The following is a 16,860-nucleotide window of genomic DNA, read 5'->3' as shown; positions in this document are numbered from 1 at the left end:
AAGAATGGGCCGTTCCAAACATGACCGTTATGAGTTAAAATTCAATTCTAGAACAGGTCGTTCTAGATGCCAATTTAACACATGACAAATGAATCTAGAACGGGCCGTTCTGGATTCAAAACGGACCCTTTTGGCCACTTCTGGCGTCTATAAATAGCATACTCAAGCACTGCTCCTTAACACACTCTCTAAAGACCAAGGAGAACCAAGAGAAGGAGATCAACCAGATTATGCTCTAGCTTCATCTTCTACTTATCCAGGTAAGGGCGGAGTGAGAAACCTCGCTCGGGGGTGTGGGAATAATTGTTAGGTAGCAGGATTGACCTCCAATCCCTTGCCTGATGCATGCTTCTAGGAACAGAAAAAATATGAAAGTTTTTTGTTTTGCTTTCTGAATGTTCTGTGGCGTTCCTTGTGTGATGTTGAGTGTAAATATGTGTTTGATTTCAAAAATAGATAAGTTTTTATATGAATTAGAGTGCTCTATGGGTTCTAGGCACTTTATGAAAGTTTTCTGTTTTACTTTCTGAATGTTTTGTTGCGTTCCTTGTGTGATGTTGAGTGTAAATATGTGTTTGATTTCAAAATTAGATAAGTTTTGATATGAATTAGAGTGTTCTGTGGGTTCTTGTGCGAAACCCTATGAGGAATAATTATGAGTATGACTATCTGAAATGCGAACAAATGACATGAAACATGATGTGAACAATGTGCTATTGTGAACACTATAACTATGAGAATGTGAAACTTGATGAAATGAGATAATGTGAAAAGTGAATATGAGATATGAAATATGATGATATGTGACAATGAGACATGATATATGAGTATCTATGACAAGTGAAATGATGGGTCCATGAGTTTGTGATTGTTTGACATGCATCATATGCATTTATGTGACGGGGTACGATATGGAGTACACCGTTTGGGAAGGCCCTCCTTGTGTAATAGCTTGGGGGAGTCCTAGGGGATAGTGCGGTTTGAATGTCTCGATTCTGCCCATTTGTGAGCACGAGACGTAACTTGTGCAGCTTTGCTATCCCGACCAGACCCTAGGAATACACCCTTCTAGTTGAGAGTGCATGGGTAGATCCTTACATGTACTCCTAGACTACCTTAGGTGTGTTGTTTAGGCATCACACCAGTGATATGTGATATGTGACTGGTGCCACATGCATGCATTTATGAGTCGAGTCCATGACATCATTGCATGATGAATGACTGTGCATGTGTTACTATTGTATGTATAAATTGAATTTGCACCTGATTAATGTGTAGCTATGGCTTTGCTTGTTATGATTTGTGTGTGTGTTGCCTAACTGTTATTTTTACACCTAAAAGCAAGTGAGATGTTTCTCACTCCCTTATTGTTCTTTGTATATGTTTAAATTGTGTTGCAGGTGATCATCGACATAAGGATGTTGGTGATGAGGCTTAGGCTTCAATTGGGCATGCTTTGGTAGGATATGTGACATCGGGGCATAGCTAGGCTTAATTTAGGATTTCATTATTGTTATTTTGTTTTGAAAAAATTGATGTTTCATTTTTCTATAAATTTCGCATTTGACCATGTTTTAAGTTTACAAATGTGAATTCTCTACTCTTATGTTAATGGAACCATTGTTTAAATTCTAAAGATTTTATTTAACCTGAGAATATGTTTTTTTTTATAATTGTGGAAGAACATATGTACAAGATTTTGATGATGCCAAAGCATTGTTGAAAACAAAAGGTCAAGTTAAAGCAAGTTGATCAAGAAGCAAAATCTCAAGTAATAACTAGATAAGTCTTGACTACTTAGCTTAATATGTAAAATGAACTTTTAAAAGAATTACAAAATTTACTTGGCCATTAAAATAAGAATTTCAAGATTTAGTCTTCTTGAATATATAAGAGTAAGTTTTTATATCCTTTTTAAAATAAAGTTAAAAAAGTATTCAAAAAGATTTTACAAAAATATTTTTGACTGATAAATATAAAAGTTTCCTATATCAAAAATGTTTATATAGCAAATGTTTTAATATTTTTCCGGTAATCTATTACCAGTTAAAGTAATCGATTACCAGAGCAAGAAAACTTCTTGATTCAAATTTAAAATACAAAAATATGTTCTGGTAATCGTTACCAGACCTTGTAATCGATTACCAGAAAAGGGACTTCAAAAATTTGAATTTAAAAAGATACGTTTCAACTTTTTTGAACTTAAAAATCGTTGTAATCGATTACCAAGTCTTGTAATCGATTACTAGAGTATCTTTTCTGAAAAATTATAAAGAGTTACAACTCTTCATGAAAATACACAACCTAAGAAACAATTATCTATAAATACCTATAATTTTTCAAAAATAGGTTACAAACTCTGTTGTGAAAAAGTCATTTACAAAAACTTCTTGGCCAAATTCATTTGCATTATTCTAAGAGTTCATTAAGATCTTTAAGGTGTAATATCTATTCTTAAAAGAGAGTTCTTCTGTAATTTCAAATTGATCATTGGATCTGTGAAGGAGAAAAGGTTGTTCTCCTTGTTGTTTTTGAATCTCAACACTAGGAAAGGGTATTCCAAGGTGTTGGAGGATTCAGGTCTTGTAAGTACTACAAGAATAGTGGAAATCTCAAGTTGGAGACTTGAGGACTGGATGTAGGAAAGATTGGCCGAGCCAGTATAAAATCAAGTTTGAAATTCTTCTTCCCTACGCTTTTACTTACTTTTTATTTAATTGTGGTTGAGTAATTTTTATATCATTACATACATTTTGCTTAAGTAAATAAATTCTTAGAAGGCATCTTTAAAAACTGAAAAAGTGAAGAAAAATAAGATAACTTAATTCACCCCCCCCCCCGTCTTAAGTTATATGAGACTACTTGACTAACAATAATTATTGTATATGTATGTTGGGGTAGAGGGTGTCACATTTAGTGGTATCAGAGCCTAGTTAATTCAAACCGGACATGTGTGTTATGTGCTTATCATGATTCTGTTGTGTACTCTAACAATGTTTTGGTTGTTCTATACTTTGATGATGCTTTGCTTTGTGATGATGATGATGATGATGTTCTCTTTGTGTTGTTGTTGTTGTGTTTAATTAGGCGTTTCTCTTCTTAAAATAGGGTTGATAGACATGATATACCTTAACTGATCCTATAAAGATTATTTTCTTCATTCTCATGATTGCTTATTTTTTTTGATACTTCTTGCTTATGTAAGAAGTAGTGGTTGGGTGATATCGCTCATGTTACGGGCATATGTATAAGTAGTAGTGGATGAAGCATCATACGAATCAACTAGAACTATTGGAGTGTTGGATGTGGTTGAAACATATTGATCTGTTGAGTGTATTAAAAGTTTATTGTCAATGGAATTTTTGAAACCTATAGTTATAGAGATTGAATCCAAAGAGGTTATATGTTGAGAATTGGAGTTTTGAGTGTTCTTGATGAATGGCTGAAATATTGGTGATTCCTTTGAGTTTTGATGCTTGCATGTTAACCTTTTTATAAGTTAGGTTGCATGAGGATTTTATTTCAGTTTCTAAGTCTTTTGTGTTGAATATGTGAGTTGTTTCGGTTTAGGATTGTAGGGGGAAGCTTAGATAGGGGTTTGGAAATGTTTGAAGGTATTTTCGTGGCCTTAGATTTTGGTACACTCTTTTGTTGTATGATATAGGGGATGTTTTTGCTGCAGTTTTGTTGTGCCAATATGAGTACTTTATTAACAAAATTAGTTTCTTTGGTCTTCATAAAAGTTGTAGCCTTGGATGTCATCTTTCCAATGGCACCAAAATCAGGTAAAAAGGAGGTCTATAACTCCAATTATGGATGTTTTAGCAAACAAAGGTCTAGTTGTTAGTGTTGATTATATCTATTATAGTTTTTGAAATTTTTAGCTAAGTAGATGATCTTTTTATAATTTCAACACATGCAACATAAAACAAGCATATATATCACAATCAAATAAAAAATGAACTCAAATTCAACATGCAAATAAGGTTTTTTCAATGAATCAATGATTATAGCCTAAAACTTAAAAGCCCTTTTTTGAACATGTTTCCCACTTCGAATTCATCAACATAGCCACACACAAATAAAATTCCACACAACACATAACTCAAAAATAGTTTACCAACCCTCAATTCATCCAACACACATAAATTTCCATCTTCTCTTACCTCAGGTAGCATGGGTTTGAGGTAGAAGAGAAGAGAAATTGGGGCTCTACAATGAAATCAATGATCAGATTTAAGGTTTCCTCTACCTAAATTGCAAATAATATATCTTAGAAATGATTGAAAGAAGAAGAGAAAAAGATTGTGAGAAAAAGAGCTCACGGACCAGAGATCTTCTCTCTAGAATCCTCTCTTTAGACTTTTGAGGGGAATGAGTTTATGAGGGTTTGTTCAAACACAAACCTTATATACTCTCCCCTCCGATGTCAAACTGGTTCTCTGTCCATAGGAACCCCCTCTCAACACCACTAAAACTCCTAAGGGATTCTTAGACCCTCTAGTCTCTAAACAATGATTAACAACTCACTCAATAGTATACAACAATTAGGAGTAATATAATATTATCACAACTTACAACTTACATCTTTAACTGAAATATATTGATGGACTAAATTGAATTCGGGGAACTAAATTAAATTAAAATGGATGGATTTTTAGAGAGGTAAAAAACATGTATTTTTTCATAATTTATAACACTTTTTCTTTGCATTATTTTTTCTTAAAGAAACGTTGACTGAACTATGCCGAATTTGGAAAAAGAGATTAATTAATATCATGTTAATTGCAAAGGGATTGAAATTAATGACATAATTTTAACACCACAATAATGGTAAAGATGTCAAAAGGAGTCAAATTTTGTGAGTCAACCTGACGTGTGTGTGTTTATGTTTTATATAGTTTTTATTTAAAATTTTGATTAATATTTTCTTATGTATTTCCATTTGAATCAATGATAATTTGATTTCTTGATACAAAAAATTATAGCTTTTTATTTATTTATTAAAAATAGGAACATGGAATTAATTTTTTTGTTTTTTTTTTAATTTTTAATTTTTAAAAAATCAAGTGAGTGATGGTGCATAACTAATACATCTTTTTATTGCATTACATTGGACTTATTTTACATTTATATGTGTCTTAAATTGATGAATTAATTGACATTTGTTTTAGTGGACTATTTTGGTTTCAATTCTAAATTCTAGTTAATTTTTGTAATTTCTGTCCACTTTGACATGTTGTCTTGTGAAGGCCATATCTGGAGCTTTCAAACTGGAATTGGACATTTTTGGTGTCCTTGAAAAGTTTAGACAGAACTCTACAACTTTTTTGTTGGAATTTTCTCCCAGTTTAGACATTTAAGAGTCCAAACATGCACATCAATGTTACATCTCTACACTTCATTTTAGGTTTACTATAGGAATTTATTGTATTAGTAGTCTAACCTTGTTAATTAGTTGATTAGTGGGTCAAGCCTTCTAAATATTCTGATTAGACTTACTTTATTGGTCTATTAATAAGTTTTGTAAGACTTTTTATGTACATTTTCTCTCATTTTTCAGATTTTAGAGTTGCTCCCTCTACAAATTTCTCTAAATTCTCTCTCTTAGATTTTTCTCTCTACATTTTATAAATGAATGAATTGTAGCAGTTTAATGAAGATGTGTAATAGCCTGAACACACTGGAATGAGAGGGATCTAGAGATTGTACATGTATGAGATTGTATAGTTGAAGATAACTTAAAAGAATTAATTTGTACTACCTATACCAACAAGATGCATCTACCTTTTGATAACTCATCACATAAGAACTTCATAGTTAAGCATTCTTAGCTTAGAGTAATTTAGGGATGTGTGACCTTGTGAAAAGTTTTCCAGAAAGTGTGTAAGTGAGGACAAAGCATGCTAAAAAGTCTTGTATTGGTTTGTGGGGTTAGTCATTGATCCTAAAACTGAATGAACATCCTAGAAAGGGCTACTCATAGAGGTTTTTGACCGGTGAAGGGTTTTGACCAATAAGGAGTTGTGTGAAGTATCGTTGAGTGGAGCCATCGCGACATCAAATCTAAAAGGTGTTATAAATGGTATCAGAACCTAGTTCTCTCTCTTAGTACGACGTGGTCTGGGGATGAACCAAGCAGAAGCTGATGGGCTTATAATAGCCCGAACACACCAGAATAAAAGGGATCCAGAGATTGTAAAAGCATGAGATTGTATAGTTGAGGATGACTTGAAGGAATTCATTTGTACTACCTATACCAACAAGATGCATCTATCTTTTAATAACTTATCACATAAGAACTCCATAGTTAAGCATGCTTAGCTTGGAGTAATTTAGTGACGAGTGAGCTTCTGGAAAATTTCCCAAAAAGTGTGTAAGGACAAAACATGTTGAAAAGTCTTGTTTTAGTTTGTGGGGTCAATCGTTGATCCTGAAAATGGACATACATCTCAAAAAGGGTTACCTATGAGGGGTTTTGACCAATTAAAAAGGGATATCCATGGAGGGTTCTGACCAATGAGGAGTTGTGTGGAGTGTCATTGTGTTACTAGATGCATGGCTAGTTCATTCAATCAATTCAAGATTACATGAATTGCAATAAAATTTGAGTTTTTAATCTATTTACCATATGAATTATCTTTTGTTTTCATGATTATGAATTTTGTTTTAATTAGATCTAGAACTTTGATTGAAGTTTATTTTTGGATCTAGATCTAGATTTAAATTAAACTAAATCGCCTAAATCAACTGTTCACCGTTCCTAAATTTCACAAAAAATTATGAAATCGCGATTGCATTGCACGTTTTATAAAATTCAATAAATCTAGATTTAGATCTATATTCTAATTACATTCATGTTGATTTAAGTTTGATTGAATTTGAATTATATTTTGAATCGTGAAAATTTTATCATAAGGATTGAAATTTTGAATTAATACAATTTTTTTATTAAAATATCCATTTAATTTTTGATTTTGCGTTTCTTAATATCCATTACTGTATCTCTGTCCAAAATCTCCTTCCTACAAATTGAGTTATAAATACATATCTAATTGACTTGTGTCTTGGAGAAAAATAATCTAAGTTGTTCTTATGTTACAAATCTAAAAGGAAAATCTAGTAATCTTTTTATAGTGAATAAAAAATCTATCAATGATCTAATCCATCAATCTATGGTGAATTGGGTCTGGTTAAAATTTTTCTAACTCACCAACTAACTTATATGAGTCAGGTTGATTCATTTTAACACTACTTTATTATAACATAATAAAAATATCAATGATATATACTTAATTTTAATCTAGGAAAATGCTAGACAGTTTACAGAAAAAAGATTATGCTATGTCAGGTAGCTTTCATTCCAATCGGGACAAAGACTATACTTATTTTTATCATTAAGAATAAAAAAATCGAATTTAAAACTTATACATAATTGTTGAACTCAATTACTACTGCTATTTTCTAATGCTATGTTCAACTCTAACTCCAAATACTTGCATCTCCAATTTTTTTAAGCATGCTAATTACTTTCAATATTTACTACTGTAGTGTTATTATATTGAGTTTTAGTAGTTAAAATGTATTTTAGGTTTTTCAATTTTTCTTATTGAAATTAGTCTTAGATTTTTGTTTTTTATTTATTTATTTTTATTTGATAAAAATATCTTTATATTTTAAAAAAGATGATGTTGATTTTTTTATATTTTAAAGAACAATTATCTTGCATAAGAGTATTTTTAGGAATTGTTCTTTGATGAAAATATTTTTAGAGATTCTTATAACTTCTTATCTAATTCATTTCTTTTATTTATCATATTTATTTAAGAATTAAATTTTAATATTTTAAAATAAAGTATTAATAATCAATTTCAATATAATAAATGCAAATAGATATCTTGCATGAAAGCATTATTAGAAAATATTCTCTGACATGAACACTTCTAAGATTCTTTTTAACTTCTTATCTAATTTAATTTTTATTTATCATATTTTATAAATTAAAATATAATATTTTAAAAATAAATTATTAATAATTAAATAATAATCTTATATCACGATATAAATTATTTATCTGAAATATAATATATGATTTAAATGATTGAAAATATCTATTTATACTAAATTTAAATATAATTTTATTTTTAAACATAATATTTATTTGTATATATAATTTATTATAAAATTTAGTTATATATAAATTATAATAAATATTTAGTATGTGAAATGTATAGACTAAAATATTAGTTAAAAATAATTGTGTACCGTAACATAAATTATTTATCTTAAATCTGAAATATAGTTTATATGCTTAAATATATTTGTTTTTACAAATTTTAAATATAATTTATATATTTAAATATAGGATTTAACTCTCTTAAAGTGAGGGAATTTCACTTTAGAAAATAAAGTGAAATAATAGCCATTAATTAAAAATAAATGATTGCTATTATAATTAATTTTAAATTTTATTTTGCAAGAATTTAATTTTATCACAAAGCTAAAGTGCATTTGGTATGTAAAATGTTTTAACTTTCTTGTAAATCTTACATCGGAAATCTTGGTTTGTTTGGTAACTATTAAAAAAAGAGTTCGAGGACATATAGTTTCTTGAAAACCATTTTTATTCCACTTTTCCATAAAAACATTATCATGAGGGTAGGGATAGCAAGGAGGCCCGTGGGGGGCGAGTAGTAAGGTCTCTGTCCCCACCTGATCGGATAAAAATTTGTCTCGTACCCATCTTGAATTGCATGAGTATTAGTTATGCGGGTAGCTGCAAATTTTATAAATACATGCAAATATCTATACATAATATCCATGAATATCTATGGATATTTTTGAATTTTTAAAAATTAAAAAAATAATATATAAATAACTTTAAGTTTATATTTGGTGTTAATTATATTAAAATATTAAAGATAAACAATCGATACTAAATTTTGAACTTGAAATTAATAATAAATTTTGAAATATTAAAAATAATATAAAAATGTACGATAAAAATATGAATATTTAAATAACTTTATTTAGCGGGTACCTACAGGTATGAATACTACCATACCCACTCTTGCCTTGTTTATAACTAGATAAAAAAATGCTTGTACTTGTTATTCGTGATCGATTTTATCCATAGATACCTATGGGTTAAAGTATTTTTGTCATCTCTACATGGGGGTTGAGAATCTAACTTTTTTGAGTTAGGGAGAAAGTTTTATGTATATAAAAAAACCACATATCCTTTTTAAAACAAAAAAAATATATAATTGAGATTCATCTTTTCAAAGTATTTCTCTTACTCTCTTTCTCCCTAATTTTATTTATCTTTCTCCCTCTCTTTCTCTTTCTCTTTCACTCTCATTCTCCCTCTCCCTCTCTTCCTCTTTCCTTCTCTCTTTTCCTCTCATATCTATATTTTTTTTTTCTTTCTTATATCCGATTATTTCTTAACCTCATCAATTTTAATAATATTATTAAAGTTTATTTTGTTTCTACATTTTAATGGTATTTGCCAACATTTATTTATTTATTTGAATGAAATGAAATAATATATTTTTATCTTTTTTAATTATAACCTAGCATTTTTTTTGTTTGTTTCTTTTATTAAATTCTATTGTTGAATAATTTTAACTATAAGTTTTTAATTTTTTTTTAAAATATTTTAATTTTATATTTGTAATAAGATTTGCGTAAATAAAATCTAATGTAATTATTTTAATAAAGAATAATTTTGTAGAAATTATATATATAGCCAAGAATATATTATTGTAAGCAAATGTAACACCCTTTTTTTTCATAAAAAATCATATAAGTACTTTATTAATAATTTAGTATTTTTATTTTTATTAACATGAGTTGTTAAATATTTATTTAAATATTTAATATATTTTATAATATAATATAAGGTGTATTATTTTTTATTTAATTCAATTAAATTAAAAGGAAGGAAATTAATAACTAAGATTAAATGTTTTAATTGAAGGGTTAAAGGGAGGTTAAAATTTTTAAAGAGCAGTTTTCTGACGAGATCCTTTTACACTTTTATTTTACTATGTGCTTTAGAGCTCAAAGAATAGGAGTAAGAAGGACATCGTCCAAAGTAGTGCATCTATCTTCTTCTGCTTACCAAGAAAAGTGGGGGGGTGAGAAATATCGCTCTAGGTGTGGGTTTGTGTTGGAGAGAAAGATACACACTAAAAGGGGAGATTGGATAGTATATATTAAAAACTCGTGCTTTTTTTAGTGAGGGAGTGAATAGTACAAATAGACGAAACACTAAAGAGTAATCAGACGAAGTAATGAAGCAGGTAAAATGACACAAGTATTTTTATACTGGTATTCGTCTCCAACCTAGAGACTACGTCCAGTTCTCAATCCAACCAGATTGAGTTTCGCTATCTTATGCAATATACAAGTATTCTTTACAAGCCACTTCTGGCTAAAATCCAAGTATTCTTTCAACAAGCTTCTCCAAGTTTAAACCCAATTATTCTTTAGCACAAACCTTTTCAAGTTCAACCACTAAGTATTTTTTTGCACAAGACTCTTCAGGCTCAACCCTTACAAATAAGTTTGATAAGAGTTAAAAGTATAGTTTCGTCTCTTCTAGATGTGATGCTATCAAAATACTACACAAAATGAACTACAAAGAGCTAGATACAAAATTTTCTATGAAGATCTTCTTTGTAAAATATCAGCTTTGTATTTCTCACTACATGACTTTGCTTTGTGTGAGTTTATTCTTAGCACTTTCTTTTCTTTTTCCTCACACTTCCTTTTACTTCATAGTTTACACCATTCTCATCTTTCTTGTTCACGCCACTCTCTTTTTCTCTATCAGGGTCTTTCTTTATTTGCTTGAGGATTTTACCCTTATATAGTAGCTTTTGGAAAGATGACCGTTGTAGCAACGTTCAAATTTCCTTGAGTTGCTTCATTTGTCTATTCTTCAGAGGGTACTGTAGATGCATTTAATGCAAGCATTAAATGTTGATTAGAGATGCGTTTGTCCTTTATCTGATCTTAGGTAGCTATCTTGAGTGTCGCAGCATTAGTGTAGATCAGTTGGTGTAGAGCAATCTCTTTTAGTGTCTTGTTCGAGATATTCAGGATTTTCTCTTTTTATCCTGACACAATGATCTGATAATGTTTCCTTTTTGAAAGATTTTGTTCTCTTCAAGGATCCTTCTTTATTTGATCTGTCAAGGAATAAAGTATTAATGCTTTCTTAAGGATAATTTGACAGTGTAACAAAAAATAAATATAACATTAGCACCAGATCATATGCTTCGTCTGATGTGATTCATCTTATAGACAAAATGTGTTACTGCTTCATCTATAATGCTTTGTTTTGAAAAACTAAGCAATGTTCTTGTTGTTTATAAAAGGCGTTTTAGAAACACTCTAAGCTTTTTAAAAAGATGTTTGTGATCATAAAAAACAAATCTTCTCAAGGGATTCTAGATTGTTCTCTTGGTATTCTAAGCTTCCTTTTGTTCTTACAGTTTGTATGTTGGGTAGTGGGATTGATCCATAATCCTGTGTATGTTGTATGCTTATGTATGAGAGATTTTTCCCAAATGCGTCTATTTTGTCTTTTATTCTTCTTGTACATAACTAATGACATGAATTATTTGAATGTGTGATCAGTTATATGTTTTGAATTGTAATTGTATGATTTGATGTCCCTGTGGGTTCCCATAGGAAACCCTAAGATAACTTCTTGTGATAGTTGTGTAAAATTATTGGTCACATGTGCAAATTGAGAAATATGAAATGTTAATTATATGTTATAGAACATGTTTACCAATTGGATTGTGAATTTTGGTGTATAACTCATAAATTGCATTTTTTGATATGTGTTGTTTCTAATACATTGTTGGGTGCATCGAGCGTCGTCAAGGCTAAGAGCAAAGATTTCTCTAGGGGTCTCTTGCATTGGGTGTGGGATAACCCTCGTCAAGTGTGGAAGCCCCAAAGGTTTCGTGTGATGCTTCCGCCGAGTGTGAATTGACTCACGTTGGGCATGGACACTCTAGAGAGCTCTCGATAGTGTTATTGATAGGTGTTGACTCGAAGACATCAGATGCAGTATAGATAGAGTCCAATATGGTCCTCTAGAGGTATTGGGCCGGGCAAAAGGTGTGTACTATTGGGCATTGTACTGCCTACGAATCTCCTGTTATTTTTTTTTTGTAAATTGCATGTTGTAATTCTTGTATTAAGATGTTAATGCAGATGTGGATTTATGTCTATATATGAATATATGAACATGAATGATAAGTAATGTGATATGATGAATATGTGAAATGTGAGACTATGGAGCCATGTAAATGTAATGCATTGAGTTTAATTGACATGCATCATATGCATAAAAATATTTTTTAAGGGTACGATATGAAATACACCGTTAGGAAAGGTCCCTTGTATAAAAGCATGGGAACCAACCTTAAGGATAGCTCGGTTTAGAAGTCGTAGTCTTACCCTTATGAGCATAAGATGTATCTTGCGTAACTTAACTATCTCAACCAAATCCTAGTAATATGTCCTTCTAGAGGGAGTGTGTAAAGGGTGTGACTCAACATGTACTTTTAGACTACTCTACCTGTATTATGAGTGACAATGTACAAGTGTGATGTTTTTACTGGTACCATATGCATGTTAACATGTAGTCCATGTTAATTACATAATGCATTATAATCATATCTGCTGTTGTTTGTTATGCTATGAATGAACCAAGTATGATGATGATATTATTGGTGCACGCTATGGTTGAATGATTATTAGGATAATGTTATCTATGTATGTTATATCCTATTATATGCATTGTTTGTGTTTGACTAGCTGGTTTGTATTTTTGCACTATGAGTCAGAAAGAGATGTTTCTCACTCCCTTTCTTTTGTGTTGTTTTCTTGTGGTGGTTGCAGGTGATCATCAACATGAAGCTGAGGATGTTGGTGATGAGACTTAGTCCTCAATGTTGGGTTTTGCTCTAACAGGACATGTGACATTGGGGATTAGTTATGACTAGTTAGGATTTGATTCATGTTATCTAATTTGAGTAGTTTGATTTTAATTCCTTTGTAGTTTTGTTATTTATGTTAAGTTTAGTTTATGTTAACGATGAGACTCTGTTTACTTGTATGAATTTTGAGTTTATTATTTCATATGAGGAATTTTAGTTTTTTTTTGTTATTTATGTATTATTGTGTGTGGGGTAGAGGGTATCACAACAAACATAAAAATCTTTGATTCCTGGGAATCCTATATGAATATATTTCCAAGAACCTTTATGATAACCAAACATATTTTAGCTATTAATTTCCAGAATATGATTCACATGATTTGTAATTCTTAGGAATCAGGATTCCTACTATGTAAAAACTTTTCCCCTACCAAATATTTCCCTTAATTAATTGTTGATTTTATAATCAATAATTATGAGTGTACTTTATTCTCCAAAGTATAGCCCCTTCACTTTAAAAGAGTCAAATCCTCAAATATAATATTTATTTGTATATATAATTTATTATAAGTTTTAATCATATATAATAAATTAGTATTTAGCCTATGAGATTTGTTGTCTAAAATATTATATATATATATATATATATATATATATATATAATTGATAAATATTTTTCTTCTTTATGATGGAACTTAAGATATTAAAGTAAAAATTAAAATTTTCTAATTATGTATATATTTTTAAAAAATATGTATATAGAAATTAGAATCAATTTTGACTGAAAATTGAGAAACTTAAAATACATTTTACCCTTATTTAGTTTTAATTATTTTTGCGTTCATCACCTCCAATCTTGAATCCTTCGTGATAAACTTTTTTGTTTTAAGGCAAGAGAATCGTATAAAACGTATACTTTTTTTCTCTTTTTTTTTTTAAATCGTATTATCACTTAAAGATTTCAAGATCCTGATAAATTATATATACATGTTAATTAAGAATTAATCATATTGAAGTTAATTATACATTTTCTTTAGCTGAAATTGAATTAGGTCTGGGTCACAATTTGTATTAACTAGGGATGGCAATGGGGCCCATGAGGGCGGGTAATAATAAAGCCACCCTCGTCCCGCTGAATAAAAATTGGCCCCATATCTACCTCATATCTGCGCGGGTATTCATTAAGCGGGTATCCATGAATTTCTTGAATACCCACGAATATCCATGGATATTTATAAATTTTTTAAGAAATTAAAAAAAATTATATTATAAATAATTTTAAGTTTATATTTAATGTCATTGAAATATTAAAAATAAAAATTCAATGTTAATTTTGAACTTGTATTTGACGTTAATTTTGTTGAAGTAATAATAAAAATGCAAGATAATCAATAACTTAAAATACATTAATCTGACAAATAAGTTAATGTCTCATCACAAAGCTAAAATAATTCAATCTCATAATTCCAAACGAAAGTAAGCAACTTAAAATACATAAATTTTATTGGTCCAATCAAAGTTAAAAAAATTAATCAAATTACATCCAACATAATTCTATAACATGCTTAACACATCTTGGTAACTTCATCAACCTCACTTTTGTAAGAAAATAATATGAGAGAGTGTAGTTTTAGGGTTATGTGATACAAGGATAATTAGGATTTTTAAGAAATATTATTAAACGGGAACCCGTAAGTATGAATATCATCATACCCGCCCCCTCCCCATTTGTAAACGGGTAAAAATTTATCCGTCCCTATTATCCACGGGTACCTAATTAGCCTATCCATTTATTATCCGTAGCGGGTTTTACTCATAGATACTCGTAGGTGCGGGTATTTTTGTCATCCCTAGTATTAACCGATTAAACTAATTGTTGGGATTTTAATTGTCTCAAAATAATTTAATATATGAATTTAAATAAAATTTTATTCAAAAATACATATAGAAATTCAGTATTTTTTTAAACAACTGAATAATATATATATATATATATATATATATATATATATATATTATAATCATATTTTTCATTTGTTAGCTTACTTCAAAACTAAAAAAAAAGGAGAAGAGAAATGAATACCATAATTTAATTTTTTTAGTGAGTTTGTTCTGCAATAAAATATAATTTTATTGAATATAATAATATTATTTATATTCAATGGAACCAAAATATAAAAATATATAACTTTAAGTAATTCATACGTATATGAAATTAATTATATATATATAGAGGAGGGTTATAATTACACCCGTGTAACTTTTACCAAGTTACACCACTCAATAACTTTATATTAAATGTGAATTTTGTAAATCTAACCGTTAGATTGAAAGTTCGTATCACTTTATATGTTTATATTAAATTTTGTTAAAATTGAACAACAATTTGAAGGTGATCAAAATGTTCATATTTTAATATATTTTGAGATGAATATATTACTTCAATTTTGTTTTATAAAAATGAAGTATCAAATCATCTTGGATTAATATAAAATTTTGTATGTATGATCTAAGAGATATGAACTTTCAATCTAACGGTTGGATTTACAAAATTCGCATTTAATATGGAGTTATTGAGTAGTGTAACACTTAGTAAAAGTTATACCGATATTATTATAACCCCCTCATATATATATATATATATATATATATATATATATATATATATATCAAATTTTGTTAAAATTGAATAACAACTTGAAGGTAATCAAAGTGATATTTTATTATATTTTGAAATGTATATATTATGTCAATTTTATTTTATAAGATTGAAATATTAAATCATTTTAGATTAATATAAAATTTTGAATATATGATCTAAGAGTAAAGAACTTTTAATCTAAAGGTCGGATTTATAAAATTCACATTTAGTATAAAGTTATTGAGCGGTGTAATACTTAGTAAAAGTTCCACCAATGTCATTTGAACCCTCCTCTCTCTCTCTCTCTCTCTCTCTCTCTCTCTCTATATATATATATATATATATATATATATATATATATATATATATATATATATGAGGGGAGTTACGATATAACTTTTACTAAGTATTACACCGCTTAATAACTTTATATTAATTGTGAATTTTGTAAATCCAACCGTTAGATTGAAAGTTCATATCACTTTATATGTGTATATCAAATTTTGTTAAAATTGAACAACAACTTAAAGGTAATCAAAGTGTTCATATTTTAGTGTATTTTGAAATGAATATATTACGTCAATTTTATTTTATAAAAATAATCAAATCATCTTGGATTAATATAAAATTTTGTATATATGATCTAAGAGATATGAATTTTCAATCTAACGGTTGGATTTACAAAATTTAGATTTAATATAAAATTATTAAGCGGTATAATACTTAGTAAAAGTTACACCGGTGTGATTATAAACTCACTATATATATATAATTTTGTAAGAAAATTACATATCATTTTAAAAACTTAAAATATTATTACATAATGATTTTGAATTTAATAATGAAACAATAAACAATAATTTGATTATTTAAAGTATATATTTATTATTAAAAATAGATAAATACATCAAAACAATTAACAATGGTGTATATACTTAAAAAATAAAAAAATGAGATATAATTGAACCTAAATTTAAGAAATATTGTAAATGCAAGTTATCCTAATTAATTGTACTATGGTGTACATGCAAATGAAGGTGGTGAAAAGTGGAGTAAGTTAAAAAGGGTTTCCAAAGAATCTAAGACTGTAAGCATGCTGCTACAACGTACCAGTCTGTGCCTCTGGCTGATGCATCTTTTGATAGAGAGGATTGCAATTTGCAAAGGGAAAAGGTCAAAGTGAAAAACACTTAGCAAAGCTACTGCAAATATTCATCTTGTACATAAGGAAGACACTTTTAACTTTTTAATATA

Source organism: Cajanus cajan, chromosome 1 (genome assembly GCF_000230855.2).
Source record: "Cajanus cajan strain Asha chromosome 1, NIPB_CcT2T_4, whole genome shotgun sequence".
In the NCBI taxonomy this organism is placed as follows: Eukaryota; Viridiplantae; Streptophyta; class Magnoliopsida; order Fabales; family Fabaceae; genus Cajanus; species Cajanus cajan.
Note: the sequence above shows the minus strand (reverse complement) of the source record.